We start from the raw sequence: 15,714 nt of genomic DNA on the forward strand, positions 1-15,714 counted from the left end.
CTGCACAGTTTCAGGTTTGTTCTGTATAGGGGGCATCCGTACTTGTAATGTCAGAGGAGCCCTGGGACGGAAAGCAAGAGATTCATGGTTGGCTGAGGCAAGGTGTTATCAGGTTGCACTTGCCCGAGGCTGGTTTCTGTAGCAAGAGCTGAAGTAAAAGGTGAAGATGTGATACCTACAAAAGAGGAGTCCATACAGTGCTCAAATTGCCCTAAAATTGGCTAGTGCCCTTCAAGCTAATTTGTTGCTTTTTGACGTACTTGCATTAATGTTTGAGCAATTCCTTTATTTCTTTTTTCTTTTCTTTTTTTTTTTTTTTGAGATGGAGTCTTGCTCTGTCACCCAGGCTGGAGTGCAGTGGCATGATCTTGGCTCACTGCAAGCTCTGCCTCCCGGCTTCACGCCATTCTCCTGCCTCAGCCTCCCGAGTAGCTGGGACCACAGGCGCCCGCCACCATGCCCGGCTAATTTTTTGTAGTTTTAGTAGAGACGGGGTTTTACTGTGTTAGCCAGGATGGTCTCGATCTCCTGACCTTGTGATCCGCCCGCCTCGGCCTCCCAAAGTGCTGGGATTACAGGCATGGGCCACCGCGCCCGGCCAATTCCGTTATTTCTGATGGAACAAAATATTGTAGACTCACCTTGTATTTTCCTACAAATTTTTCTTTTTTCACCGAAAGCCCAGGGAGAGGTATTACTGCTGAACTCTTTCTAGTTTACCTTTCGCTTAATTTACAGTTTTGCAAAAATTATGAATTATATGGAAGTCTCAATTCCAGCTCCCTGTTTAGTGCTTGTCCAAGGCTTTGTTTCCTCATGTTTGTGTGTATTTAAATCCAAACCCTTAGCCATTACTGCATCTGATGATTTTCTACTCCAATTAGATGACTCTCAGCTCATGAAGGTTACCTCAAGTTGCATCTTTACCTGTTGTCCCATGTTGCTATATTCTGATTCACTGAGGACCCAATAGCATTTCTCAAGAATAGACCAATTACTTGCTGAGAGGGAATGATTCTAAAATATCCTACTGGCCTCCTTTGAATTCTCCTACCAATCTCCAGGTTGGTTTGCTTTAGGCTCCAATCTGCATGGATTTGCCAAAGAGGGTTCAAGCACCGCTAGTTTATTAGCGCTAAGTGCAGACTGTCTCCCTGTGGCCTGGCCCACCTGAACAGCCTTTTCAGTATGTCACCAAATCCTGGAAGCTTTTCAATTTTCTGGCAAATATGTTTGAACACCCAAAGTGAAATATATTGCCTTAAAAATGCAAAGAGGCCTATGAATCCTGCCTTTTAAAATGGCACATTATTTGATATTTTGGAGGGGATATTTAAGTGCCCTAGACATCAATCAGAATCAACTGAAGGGCTGGTTAAAACACCAATTTTTGGGCCCCATTCTCGAAATTATGGATTCAGTACGTCTAAGGTGGAGCCTAAGAATATGCATTTCTAACAAGTTCCCAGGTGATGCTGTTGGTTTAGGACCACACTGAGAACCACTGCCTGATAGACCAGGACTTCAATGGCATGAGGCTTACCAAGGCATCTAGGGTACTGTATTGTCCTGCTTTCCTTGTAGCATCTGTAGGATATCATCAATGGAGTGAACCAGCAGGATATCCTGTAAAATGGTGAGATGTTTAAGTTTTCTGCAGGATAAATGGTAGGCCAGATTGAAAGAATTATATAGATCTGAAGAGTTATATAGGTCTGAAGATGATGAAGGTATATTGTTTCTGCCAGGAGAAAAGCAATTTGATTATGATTTTTTGCTTATTTATTAACTGGAAGAAATAATATCCACCAGATAATATACATATATGTCATATATATATATATTTAATTTTTTCTAGACAGAGTCTTGCTCTGTTGTCCAGGCTGGAGTGCAGTGACACGATCACAACTCACTGCAGCCTCAACCTCCTGGGCTCAAGTGATCCTCCCACTTCAGCCTCCTAAGAAGCTGGGACTATAGGTGTGTGCCACCATGCCTGGCTAATTTTTTATATATATATATATATATATATATTTTGAGACAGGGTCTCACTCTGTCACCCAGACTGGAGCGCAGGGGTGATCTCAGCTCACCACAACCTCTGCCTCCCAGGCTCAAGCGATTCTCCTGCCTCAGCCTCCCAAGTAGCTGGGATTACAGGTGCACACCACTACTGCCTGGCTAATTTTTGTATTTTTAGTAGAGACAGGATTTCACCATGTTGGCCAGGCTGGTCTTGAACTCCTGACCTCAAATGACCCACCTGTCTCGGCCTCCCAGAGTGCTAGGATTACAGGTGTGAGCCACCGCACCCAGCCTAATTTTTACTTTTTATTTTTGTAGAAGTGGGATTTCACTATGTTGCCCAGGCTGGTCTCAAAGATCTGGACTCAAGCGATCCTTCTGCCTTGGCTTCCCAAAGTGTGAGGATTTCAGGCGTGAGTCACCATACCTGGCCATTAATAGGTATACATTAAGGGCCAAGTACTGTATTGACTTGCTGTAGACCTCGCATTTGGAAAGCAGCTAAAATTGGAGTCACCTCCTGATTAAATGTATGATCATCTACTCCCATTGTTTATGACCCATCTGTGTTGGCAAGATGAGTGATTTAAATCAAGAATATAATAGGAATTGCTTATGCTTCAGTTTTGAATCCTTTGCTAGTGGTACTAATCTTTGTGATTTCATTATAGATGCTTTACTGCTTTTGATTTTATTTTACTAGGAAGGGGAAGTTCAGGAGCTTCAATTTGGTTTTCCATCATAATGGACTTTACTTCACAGGTCAGGGAGACAGTGTGGGGATTCTGGACAACAGGAATTTGGGAAATAACCGGAGGGTGACTTCAGGCTCTCACTATACCTGCTGCTTTTGTGGGGATAGGAAACTTCTTGGACTTGGAGTGTTTGTGATGCTTTGGGCAATATACGGGTATCCTCCATATATTTCTTTATCAGTTCTTGAGATCACATTTTGTCACAATCGAGCCTCTCGTTTTCACTTGAGACATAGCAAAGCTTGAATTCAACTGGATTTGCAATTTTTAACCGTCGAGTCCAAGTAAAACTTTGGTTTTTGGTCTCTTCAGCCTGCAGCTACAAGCAATAAAGAATTCTTTTAATATAGTTATAGAAATTCTAGTTTTCAGTTTTTTCCTTGGGTCAAGAATTTAGGATATATTGAGTTTGTTACTCTCTTCCTTTGGGTTATCCAGTGCCATAAGAAGCAACTATTCTACTCTTACAGTTCTTAAATTCTTTCCCTTGGGGTTGCTTGGGCTCTTCTTTTTTTTTTTTTTTTTTTTTTTTGAAGTGGAGTCTCTCTCTGTCACGCAGGCTGGAGTGCAGTGGCACGATCTCGGCTTACTGCAACCTCTGCCTCCTGGGTTCAAGTGATTCTCCTGCTTCAGCCTCTTGAGTAACTGGGATTACAGGTGCTCACTACCACACCTGGCTAATTTTTGTATTTTTAGTAGAGACGGGATTTCACCATGTTGGCCATGCTGGTCTCGAATTCCTGACCTCAGGTGATCCACCTGCCTTGGCCTCCCAGGGTGCTGGGATTACAGGTGTGAGCCACCGCTCTCGGCCTGCTTGGGCTCTTAAAGGCTTGTCTCCAATGGGAACTTTTTTTTAGGTGAGAATGTGTTTCAATTTGCCTATTTTGTCATTGCATGAAAAGGACTACCAAGTCCCATCTGTTAATACTAGTAGTACTTCCTCTTTTCTCAGCTTCAACCAGATTGGATAATAAATCTCAAATTTCCTTTATTTCACTTCTGTAGCTTTCAAGTATTTATGGTACAATTTCTGAAAGCAAATGCCTGGATTTGTAGCTGTTGTAGAATATGAAGAGCTCTGTTTCATAAAGTGGGAATATTCTTCAAACATAAGGAGAATTAGATGCCAAAAAGAATGAAAACCATTACTTGTGTAAATAAAAAGTGACTGAGGCAGGTCTCAATTGATTTACAAGTTTATTTTGCCAAGGTTGAGGGCATGCCCAGGAACAAAACACAAATCACAGGAGCATCTGTGATCGGTGCTTTTTCCAAGGAGGGTTTTGAAGACTTCAGTATTTTAAGGGAAAAGAGCAAGCAGGAGGGGAAGGAGGAAAGGGGGAAAAAAAAAGGGCAAGGGAGAGTAGACAAGGAGGCAAGTGGTTACTTTCTTGTGAAGCTCTGATTAGCACCCAGTGAGTCTACATTTTACATGTGAAAAGTGGGGGTAAAAGAAAAGTCATTTATGCATTCATCTGGGAGTAGACAGAGGGGTGATTTCTGGTCTTGTTCTTGTCTTCTACCTGTGAAGATAAGCTAATAATTTACATTGTCAGGTTAGATTCAACATACAATGGAATATTATTTGTCCATAAAAAAGAGGTTTAATTGGCTTACAGTTCTGCAGGCTATACAGGAAGCATAGCAGCTTCTGCTTTCTGAGGATGCTTCAGGAAGCTTCCAATCATGGTGGAAGGCAAAGTGGGAGCAAGGCACTTCACACGACCAGAGCAGGAGGAAGAGAGAGAGGGGTGAGGTGCCACACACTTTTAAGCAACCAGATCTCACGAGAACTCACTATGGCGAGGACATTACCAAGGGGGAATCTACCCCCATGATCCAGTCACCTCCTACCAGACCCACCTCCAACACTGAGGATTATAATTTGATGTGAGATTTGGTGGTGACACAGATCCAAACCACATCATCCTCCAAAACTCAGGTATTGCCAGTGTGATGATATTAAGAGGTGGGCCCTTTTAGAGGTGGTTAGGCCATGAGGGCTTTGTGGATGGAATTAAGGCTCCTATAAAAAAGGCATCATGCGGGGAGGAGCCAAGATGGCCGAATAGGAACAGCTCCGGTCTACAGCTCCCAGCGCGAGCGACGCAGAAGACGGGTGATTTCTGCATTTCCATCTGAGGTACCGTGTTCATCTCACTAGGGAGTGCCAGACAGTGGGCGCAGGTCAGTGGGTGAGCGCACCGTGCGCCAGCCGAAGCAGGGGCGAGGCATTGCCTCACTCGGGAAGCGCAAGGGGTCAGGGAGTTCCCCTTCCAGGGGTGACAGACGGCACCTGGAAAATCGGGCCACTCCCACCCGAATACTGTGCTTTTCCGACGGGCTTAGGAAACGGTGCCCCAGGAGAGTATAGCCCGCACCTGGCTCAGAGGGTCCTACGCCCACGGAGTCCCGCTGATTGCTAGCACAGCAGTCTGAGATCAAACAGCAAGTCGGCAGCGAGGCTGGGGGAGGGGCGCCCGCCATTGCCCAGGCTCCCTTAGGTAAACAAAGCAGCCTGGAAGCTTGAACTGGGTGGAGCCCACCACAGCTCAAGGAGGCCTGCCTGCCTCTGTAGGCTCCACCTCTGGGGGCAGGACACAGACAAACAAAAAGACAGCAGTAACCTCTGCAGACTTAAATGTCCCTGTCTGACAGCTGTGAGGAGAGCAGTGGTTCTCCCAGCACGCAGCTGGAGATCTGAGAACGGGCTGACTGCCTCCTCAAGTGGGTCCCTGACCCCTGACCCCCGAGCAGCCTAACTGGGAGGCACCCCCCAGCAGGGGCAGACTGACACCTCACACGGCCGGCCAGGTACTCCAACAGACCTGCAGCTGAGGGTTCTGTCTGTTAGAAGGAAAACTAACAGAAAGGACATCCACACCAAAAACCCATCTGTACATCACCATCATCAAAGACCAAAAGTAGATAAAACCACAAAGATGGGGAAAAAACAGAGCAGAAAAACTGGAAACTCTAAAAACCAGAGTACCTCTCCTCCTCCAAAGGAACGCAGTTCCTCACCAGCAACGGAACAAAGCTGGACAGAGAATGACTTTGACGAGCTGAGAGAAGAAGGCTTCAGACGATCAAATTACTCCGAGCTACGGGAGGATATTCAAACCAAAGGCAAAGAAGTTGAAAACTTTGAAAAAAATTTAGAAGAATGTATAACTAGAATAACCAATACAGAGAAGTGCTTAAAGGAGCTGATGGAGCTGAAAACCAAGGCTCGAGAACTACGTGAAGAATGCAGAAGCCTCAGGAGCCGCTGCGATCAAATGGAAGAAAGGGTATCAGCCCTGGAAGATGAAATGAATGAAATGAAGCGAGAAGGGAAGTTTAGAGAAAAAAGAATAAAAAGAAACGAGCAAAGCCTCCAAGAAATGTGGGACTATGTGAAAAGACCAAATCTACGTCTGATTGGTGTACCTGAAAGTGACGGGGAGAATGGAAACAAGTTGGAAAACACTCTGCAGGATATTATCCAGGAGAACTTCCCCAATCTAGCAAGGCAGGCCAACATTCAGATTCAGGAAATACAGAGAACGCCACAAAGATACTCCTCGAGAAGAGCAACTCCAAGACACATAATTGTCAGATTCACCAAAGTTGAAATGAAGGAAAAAATGTTAAGGGCAGCCAGAGAGAAAGGTCGGGTTACCATCAAAGGGAAGCCCATCAGACTAACAGCGGATCTCTCGGCAGAAACCCTACAAGCCAGAAGAGAGTGGGGGCCAATATTCAACATTCTTAAAGAAAAGAATTTTCGACCCAGAATTTCATATCCTGCCAAACTAAGCTTCATAAGTGAAGGAGAAATAAAATACTTTACAGACAAGCAAATGCTGAGAGATTTTGTCACCACCAGGCCTGCCCTAAAAGAGCTCCTGAAGGAAGCGCTAAACATGGAAAGGCACAACCGGTACCAGCCACTGCAAAATCATACCGAAATGTAAAGAACATCGAGACTAGGAAGAGACTGCATCAACTAACGAGCAAAATATCCAGCTAACATCATAATGACAGGATCAAATTCACACATAACAATATTAACTTTAAATGTAAATGGACTAAATGCTCCAATTAAAAGACACAGACTGGCAAACTGGATAAAGACTCAAGACCCATCAGTGTGCTGTATTCAGGAAACCCATCTCACATGCAGAGACACACATAGGCTCAAAATAAAAGGATGGAGGAAGATCTACCAAGCAAATGGAAAACAAAAAAAGGCAGGGGTTGCAATCCTAGTCTCTGATAAAACAGACTTTAAACCAACAAAGATCAAAAGAGACAAAGAAGGCCATTACATAATGGTAAAGGGATTAATTCAACAAGAAGAGCTAACTATCCTAAATATATATGCACCCAATACAGGAGCACCCAGATTCATAAAGCAAGTCCTGAGTGACCTACAAAGAGACTTAGACTCCCACACATTAATAATGGGAGACTTTAACACCCCACTATCAACATTAGACAGATCAACGAGACAGAAAGTCAACAAGGATACCCAGGAATTGAACTCAGCTCTGCACCAAGCGGACCTAATAGACATCTACAGAACTCTCCACCCCAAATCAACAGACTATACATTTTTTTCAGCACCACACCACACCTATTCCAAAATTGACCATATACTTGGAAGTAAAGCTCTCCTCAATAAATGTAAAAGAACAGAAATTGTAACAAACTGTCTCTCAGATCACAGTGCAATCAAGCTAGAACTCAGGATTAAGAATCTCACTCAAAACCGCTCAACTACGTGGAAACTGAACAACCTGCTCCTGAATGACTACTGGGTACATAACGAAATGAAGGCAGAAATAAAGATGTTCTTTGAAACCAACGAGAACCAAGACACAACATACCAGAATCTCTGGGATGCATTCAAAGCAGTGTGTAGAGGGAAATTTATAGCACTAAATGCCCACAAGAGAAAGCAGGAAAGATCCAAAATTGACACCCTAACATCACAATTAAAAGAACTAGAAAAGCAGGAGCAAACACATTCAAAAGCTAGCAGAAGGCAAGAAATAACTAAAATCAGAGCAGAACTGAAGGAAATAGAGACTCAAAAAACCCTTCAAAAAATTAATGAATCCAGGAGCTGGTTTTTTGAAAGGATCAACAAAATTGATAGACCGCTAGCAAGATTAATAAAGAAAAAAAGAGAGAAGAATCAAATAGATGAAATAAAAAATGATAAAGGAGATATCACCACCGATCCCACAGAAATACAAACTACCATCAGAGAATATTACAAACACCTCTATGCAAATAAACTAGAAAATCTAGAAGAAATGGATAAATTCCTCAACACATACACCCTCCCAAGACTAAACCAGGAAGAAGTTGAATCTCTGAATAGACCAATAACAGGAGCTGAAATTGTGGCAATAATCAATAGCTTACCAACCAAAAAAAGTCCAGGTCCAGATGGATTCACAGCCGAATTCTACCAGAGGTACAAGGAGGAGCTGGTACCATTCCTTCTGAAACTATTCCAATCAATAGAAAAAGAGGGAATCCTCCCTAACTCATTTTATGAGGCCAGCATCATCCTGATACCAAAGCCTGGCAGAGACACAACAAAAAAAGAGAATTTTAGACCAATATCCTTGATGAACATTGATGCAAAAATCCTCAATAAAATACTGGCAAACAGAATCCAGCAGCACATCAAAAAGCTTATCCACCATGATCAAGTGGGCTTCATCCCTGGGATGCAAGGCTGGTTCAATATACGCAAATCAATAAATGTAATCCAGCATATAAACAGAACCAAAGACAAAAACCACATGATTATCTCAATAGATGCAGAAAAGGCCTTTGACAAAATTCAACAACCCTTCATGCTAAAAACTCTCAATAAATTAGGAATTGATGGGACGTATCTCAAAATAATAAGAGCTATTTATGACAAACCCACAGCCAATATCATACTGAATGGGCAAAAACTGGAAGCATTCCCTTTGAAAACTGGCACAAGACAGGGATGCCCTCTCTCACCACTTCTATTCAACATAGTGTTGGAAGTTCTGGCCAGGGCAATTAGGCAGGAGAAGGAAATAAAGGGTATTCAATTAGGAAAAGAGGAAATCAAATTGTCCCTGTTTGCAGATGACATGATAGTATATCTAGAAAACCCCATTGTCTCAGCCCAAAATCTCCTTAAGCTTATAAGCAACTTCAGCAAAGTCTCAGGATACAAAATCAATGTGCAAAAATCACAAGCATTCTTATACATCAATAACAGACAAACAGAGAGCCAAATCATGAGTGAACTCCCATTCACAATTGCTTCAAAGAGAATAAAATACCTAGGAATCCAACTTACAAGGGATGTGAAGGACCTCTTCAAGGAGAACTACAAACCACTGCTCAAGGAAATAAAAGAGGATACAAACAAATGGAAGAACATTCCATGCTCATGGGTAGGAAGAATCAATATCATGAAAATGGCCATCCTTCCCAAGGTAATTTACAGATTCAATGCCATCCCCATCAAGCTACCAATGACTTTCTTCACAGAATTGGAAAAAACTACTTTAAAGTTCATATGGAACCAAAAAAGAGCCCGCATCGCCAAGTCAATCCTAAGCCAAAAGAACAAAGCTGGAGGCATCACGCTACCTGACTTCAAACTATACTACAAGGCTACAGTAACCAAAACAGCATGGTACTGGTACCAAAACAGAGATATAGATCAATGGAACAGAACAGAGCCGTCAGAAATAATGCCACATATCTACAAGTATCTGATCTTTGACAAATCTGACAAAAACAAGAAATGGGGAAAGGATTCCCTATTTAATAAATGGTGCTGGGAAAACTGGCTAGCCATATGTAGAAAGCTGAAACTGGATCCCTTCCTTACACCTTACACAAAAATCAATTCAAGATAGATTAAAGACTTAAATGTTAGACCTAAAATCATAAAAACCCTAGAAGAAAACCTAGGCATTACCATTCAGGACATAGGCATGGGCAAGGACTTCATGTCTAAAACACCAAAAGCAATGGCAACAAAAGCCAAAATTGACAAATGGGATCTAATTAAACTCAAGAGCTTCTGCACAGCAAAAGAAACTACCATCAGAGTGAACAGGCAACCTACAAAATGGGAGAAAATTTTCGCAACCTACTCATCTGACAAAGGGCTAATATCCAGAATCTACAATGAACTCCAACAAATTTACAAGAAAAAAACAAACAACCCCATCAAAAAGTGGGCGAAGGACATGAACAGACACTTCTCAAAAGAAGACATTTATGCAGCCAAAAAACACATGAAAAAATGCTCACCATCACTGGCCATCAGAGAAATGCAAATCAAAACCACAATGAGATACCATCTCACACCAGTTAGAATGGCAATCATTAAAAAGTCAGGAAACAACAGGTGCTGGAGAGGATGTGGAGAAATAGGAACACTTTTACACTGTTGGTGGGACTGTAAACTAGTTCAACCCTTGTGGAAGTCAGTGTGGCGATTCCTCAGGGATCTAGAACTAGAAATTCCATTCAACCCAGCCATCCCATTACTGGGTATATACCCAAAGGACTATAAATCATGCTGCTATAAAGACACATGCACACGTATGTTTATTGCGGCATTATTCACAATAGCAAAGACTTGGAACCAACCCAAATGTCCAACAATGATAGACTGGATTAAGAAAATGTGGCACATATACACCATGGAATACTATGCAGCCATAAAAAATGATGAGTTCACGTCCTTTGTAGGGACATGGATGAAATTGGAAATCATCATTCTCAGTAAACTATCGCAAGAACAAAAAACCAAACACCGCATATTCTCACTCATAGGTGGGAATTGAACAATGAGAACACATGGACACAGGAAGGGGAACATCACACTCTGGGGACTGTTGTGGGGTGGGGGGAGGGGGGAGGGATAGCATTGGGAGATATACCTAATGCTAGATGACGAGTTGGTGGGTGCAGCGCACCAGCATGGCACATGTATACATATGTAACTTACCTGCACATTGCGCACATGTACCATAAAACCTAAAGTATAATAATAATAATAATAATAATAATAAAAGAAAAAAAAAAAAAAAAAGAAAATGAAAAAAAAAAAAAAAAAAAAAAAAAGGCATCATGCATTGCTGGTCTATCTCTTGCCCATCTGCCTTCTGCCATGTGAAGACATGGAGTTCCTCCCCTTAGAAGATACAATCATCACCAGATAACTGAACATGCTGGTGCCTTGATCTTGGGCTTCCCAGCCTCCAGAACTGAGAAAATAAATTTCTCTTCCTTATGAATTACCCAGTCTCAGGTATTTTGTTGTAACAACACTAATGGACTGAGAAACTGATATGAGCTATAACATGGCTGAACCTCAAAAACACTACGTTAATACCAGCTAAATTAACTATCCTTGCTGCAAAAATGGTCTTAGTCTCATCTTTGGTGAAAATAAGATAGATTTTTTTATTTGTTTGCTATTGTTTTCTGAGACAGAGCTTTGCTCCTGTTGCCCAGGCTGGAGTGCAATGGTGTGATCTTGGTTCACTGCAACCTCTGCCTCCCAGGTTCAAGTGGTTCTCCTGCCTCAGCCTCCCTAGTAGCTGGGCTTACAGGCATGCACCACCATACTTGGCTAATTTTGTATCTTTAGTAGCGATGGGGTTTCACCATGTTGGTCAGGCTGGTCTCGATCCCCTGACCTCAGGTGATCCACCCGCCTTGGCCTCCCAAAGTGCTGGGATTACAGGCATGAGCTACCATGCCTAGCCTGTGTCTTTTTATTATGAAAGAAATACATGCTTATAAAATATCAAACAGTAAAAAAACTTTAAAGTAAAAATAAAAGCGCCCTATTTACTCCATCCTTACTTCTAAATACTGAGATTACTTTCACAGTGAACAGAATGGTCACTTGCCATCATATCAATATAAATAGTCTAACAAATATCTTGTTTTCATGAAATTAACAATACTGAGCTATTAAATTGACTTCTGATATCAACTACCTGGACTTAGGCCAAATTTCACAGGTTGAGGGCATGCCCTTCATAAGACTGCCATTACTTCAGATACCAGCCACAAGTTCAGGGGTTCCCAGGGGTGTCCTCACTCCGGATCAACTGACTACAAATTTGGGGGTTCCCATGATCCCCTCAGGTTTTATGATTTATTAGAATGACTCACTGAACTCAGGATAGTGCCATGCTTATGATTGCAGTTTTATTATAGCAAAAGGATACAAATCAGAACCAGCCAGAGGGAGACATGCATGGGGTAAGGCCTGAGAGGGTCCTAAATGGAAATTTCCATTGACCCCATCGATCTATCACTTTCTTAGAACTTTAATGTGTGATAATACACAGAGTATTGCCAACCAGGGGAGCTTCAATGCCCAGAGTTTTTATTGGGGTCCATTATGTAGGCATGATTGATTGAACCACTGGTCACAAGTTGAACTCAGTCTCTAGCTTCCCTTCCCCACCTGGGCTGATATAACATGGCTCAGGGCTCCAATGCTCCAATCACAAGGCTGGTCTTTCTGGCATGGCCAGCCCCACCCTGAATCACCTTCTTAGCATAAACTTTCTTGGAGCCCATCATGAGAGACCTCATCAGCATGAGATATACAGGCCCACCATGAATAACAAAGACAATCCTATTATTTGGAAAATTCCAAGGATTTAAAGGCTACCTCCAGGAAGTGGGAACAAAATCCAGGCAAATTCTTTATTACCCAAGTTAACTGCAACATGATACAATATTCAGAGAGCAAACGAACAAGTGAAGGCACGCTGTCAACCCCTCAGAGTTGTGGAACTTCCAGTCTTCCCTCGTAATAGGTACCATACCACACATGACATGCAATCAATACTAGTAAAGCTTGTCTTCCTTAAAACTTTAAATAAATATAAATAGATGTTTTAGTGTTTTTTCTCTGTGCCTTAGCAGATCCTCTTTATACTGCCTAAGGTACTTGTGCCCCATTTTGGAGATCACTGCCCAAGAGATCTCTTAGATAAATAATTTTAAAGGGATGAGGGGATAGATTCTATTATTGTTTCCAAATGTCTATGTTCTCCTTTGTGAAAGGATTAAACTTTGATACCCTTGACATGTCTTTCTGTAGAGAAAGTATATTTCCCTGTCTCGCTTACAGGTTTGTCCAGGTAACTTGCATTGGCCAACAGAATCAGAGCAAATACAACGTACACCTTATCTGAATAAAGGATGCTACTACATGGTTCAGCTTACAAGAAGCTATTCTGTGGTCTCAGCTTCCAGAATGAGAAAACACTTGGAGAGGAGCCAAGCAGAGTTGCAGTCAACTCCAAGGTGACCCTAAGCACATGTGTAATGTGAGTGAGAAATACATGTTTGTTGTTGTAAGCCACTTGGATTTTGGGGTTGTTGGTGGTACAGTGTAATCCAGTTATAATGTGACTTATTCCAGGGAGAGAGCTATAGTTTTAGGAATATGGTTTGCTTTCTAATTATGAGCTTAGATTGTAAAGACTCTGAGAATCAATGATCATTATTTCAGGGAGTATGTGTGCATGTATACCTGTCTACGTGCATGTGCTGGTTAGGTCCAATAATTAATTTGTGGAGAACTTAAAATTCCCTTATCCTTCCCTTATGCTTTGTCATTCCCCTTTCCCTTTTCTTACTAAATAATTTGATTCTAAATAAAGCAGTAGCAAGATAGGTGTCTATGGTGAGGTGGCTGGGAGAGCAGCAGTGGCCTGGCACAGGGTGAGAGCTTTAGCAGGGTGAGAAGGGTGACTATGCAGGGTGTTGGCTTGACAGCAGTTCTGGAGCCCAAGCAGAGTGAGAAGAACATCCCGTGGGGGTGGGAAAGTATCCTGGCATGCAGAACCAGAGCGAGGAGATGTCCACTCCTGGCAATGGCCCAGTGCAGGGTGTCAGAGGATAAGATTGAGGAGGGTATCCATAGCAGGGGTAGCCTGATGTGAGAGGTCAGAGTCTGAGAGGTAAAGAAGGCATCTATGTAGTGGGATAGTCAGGTGCAGTGAGTTGGAGTGCAAGCAGGGTGAGGAGGGCATCCATGTATGAGATTACCTTCTATAGGGAGTCAGAGTCGCAAATGGCTGAGCAGACTACTCTAGGGCCAGCCTGGTGTGTATGTCAGCATGTGGGAGAGGTGAGGAGGACACCCATGCCTAGTGTTGGCTCAGTTGGGGCTGGGACTCAGCACTTAAGCAGGATGAGGAGAGAGAGCATCCTTGCAGAGGGTAGACCTGGTGTGGGTTTCAGAGACCAAGCATGATAAGGAGGGTGTCCATGTGGTGGGGTAGCCCAGTGAGGGAACTCAGATTCTAAGTAGGGTAAGATGGACAATATTGCTGGGGGATGGAGGACCTGCATGGAGTGTCAGAGCCCAAGCAGGATGAAGAAAGCTTCTATGCAGAGGGTAGACTTGGTGTGGGTGTCAGAAACTTAGCAGGATAAGGAAGTGGTCCATGTGGTAGGATAGCTCAGTGAGGAAGTCAGACCCCTCCAGGGTGAGGAGGGCTTCCACCTATAGGGTGACCTTGTGTGGAGCATTAGAACCTAAGGGGGTCTAAGTGGTGACTAGGGGACCAGCATCAGGAATCAGAGTGCAAGCAGAGTGAGGAGGGCTTTCCTGCAGAGGAATGGCCTAGCACAGGGAGTCAGAGCCTTGGCAGGGTGAGGGGGATGTTTGTGGGGGGATGTTCATGGGGGTGGGGAGTGGGCTGGCCCTTTGCCGGCACTCTCAGAGTAAGGAGGGAGGGCATCAGTGCAGGGGCTGGTGGCTTGGACTGGGGAGTCAGAGCCCAACTAGGAAGAGAGGGACATCTTAGCAGCTGGGAGACTGACGACATGCAGGCGATTGATCAAATAAGGAATAAGTGAAAGACGATGAAAGCAGGTTTCTTACTGTCACAGAAAGGAGTTAGGAATGTGGGAAGGGAGAAAACTAGAATGAAACCTGTGGTGTTAGATTGGAATTAGAGGAGTTAGTGTGAACTCATGGTGTTCAATAGATTTAGATAGAGAAATATAGAAATATAGAGGTGTGTGTGTGTGTGCGCGCATGCATGTATGCACGTGTGTTTTGCAGGAGAAGGAATCAGCTGGGGGAAATTAAAAGGAGGATCATTTGAGGAGACTTGAGGGCAGAGAATCCAGGTGTGAGCTGGGAGCATGTCTATGGAGAGATTCCACATGAAGGGTTTAATATTTGGAGTGTTTTCTTCTAGGCCTTTGGAAAAAGTCATATTTAGTACTTTGTTTAAGTTTTTCCCCTTCTATACTGTGATTCTATTTAATTATCCTAACTGTTAAAAAATAGTCATATATATTGGAGATGGTGTGGGGATTAAAAGGTTAGGGAAGCACGGAATAAAGGCTGGCCTTCCCTCTCCTCCAACATCCAATAAAGGGAGCTGGTTTCTGGAGATTCTAGCAAGATGAATGCAGACTTTTGATAGAGTTGGTTAACAAGGAAACACAGAATGCATGGAGGCGCAGCTTCAGAAGGCATGGGGTTTAAACTTTGCCATCCCCACCGTGCTAGAGGAAACTGATTCTTGAAGGTGGGGAAGCTGATATGTGAGTTTTGTGTCAATGATACTCTTAGAATGTGGTACTAACAAGTTGCCTGCTCAGTCAAAAGTGATGAGATGAATGCAACATAAGTCTTTGTTCAGGTTGTTTGGTCAAAAGTAATTACATTTGTGTGTGGAAGCACACAAATTGTATGTTCTGCTGGTGAAGAACACGGTTTTCCAGAAAGACTCTAATTGCTTGGTTCTTCTTTTTTTTTTTTTCTTCCTCTTTCCACAACCCTTTGAGTTCCCACTTTTATTACATTTGCTTGCATTTGTTTCAAGGCTGTGATTCTCACTATACTGGTCCTGAGGAAAGGGCTTCTGTGAAC

This window comes from Pongo abelii, chromosome 10 (assembly GCF_028885655.2).
Source record: "Pongo abelii isolate AG06213 chromosome 10, NHGRI_mPonAbe1-v2.0_pri, whole genome shotgun sequence".
Taxonomy (NCBI): domain Eukaryota; kingdom Metazoa; phylum Chordata; class Mammalia; order Primates; family Hominidae; genus Pongo; species Pongo abelii.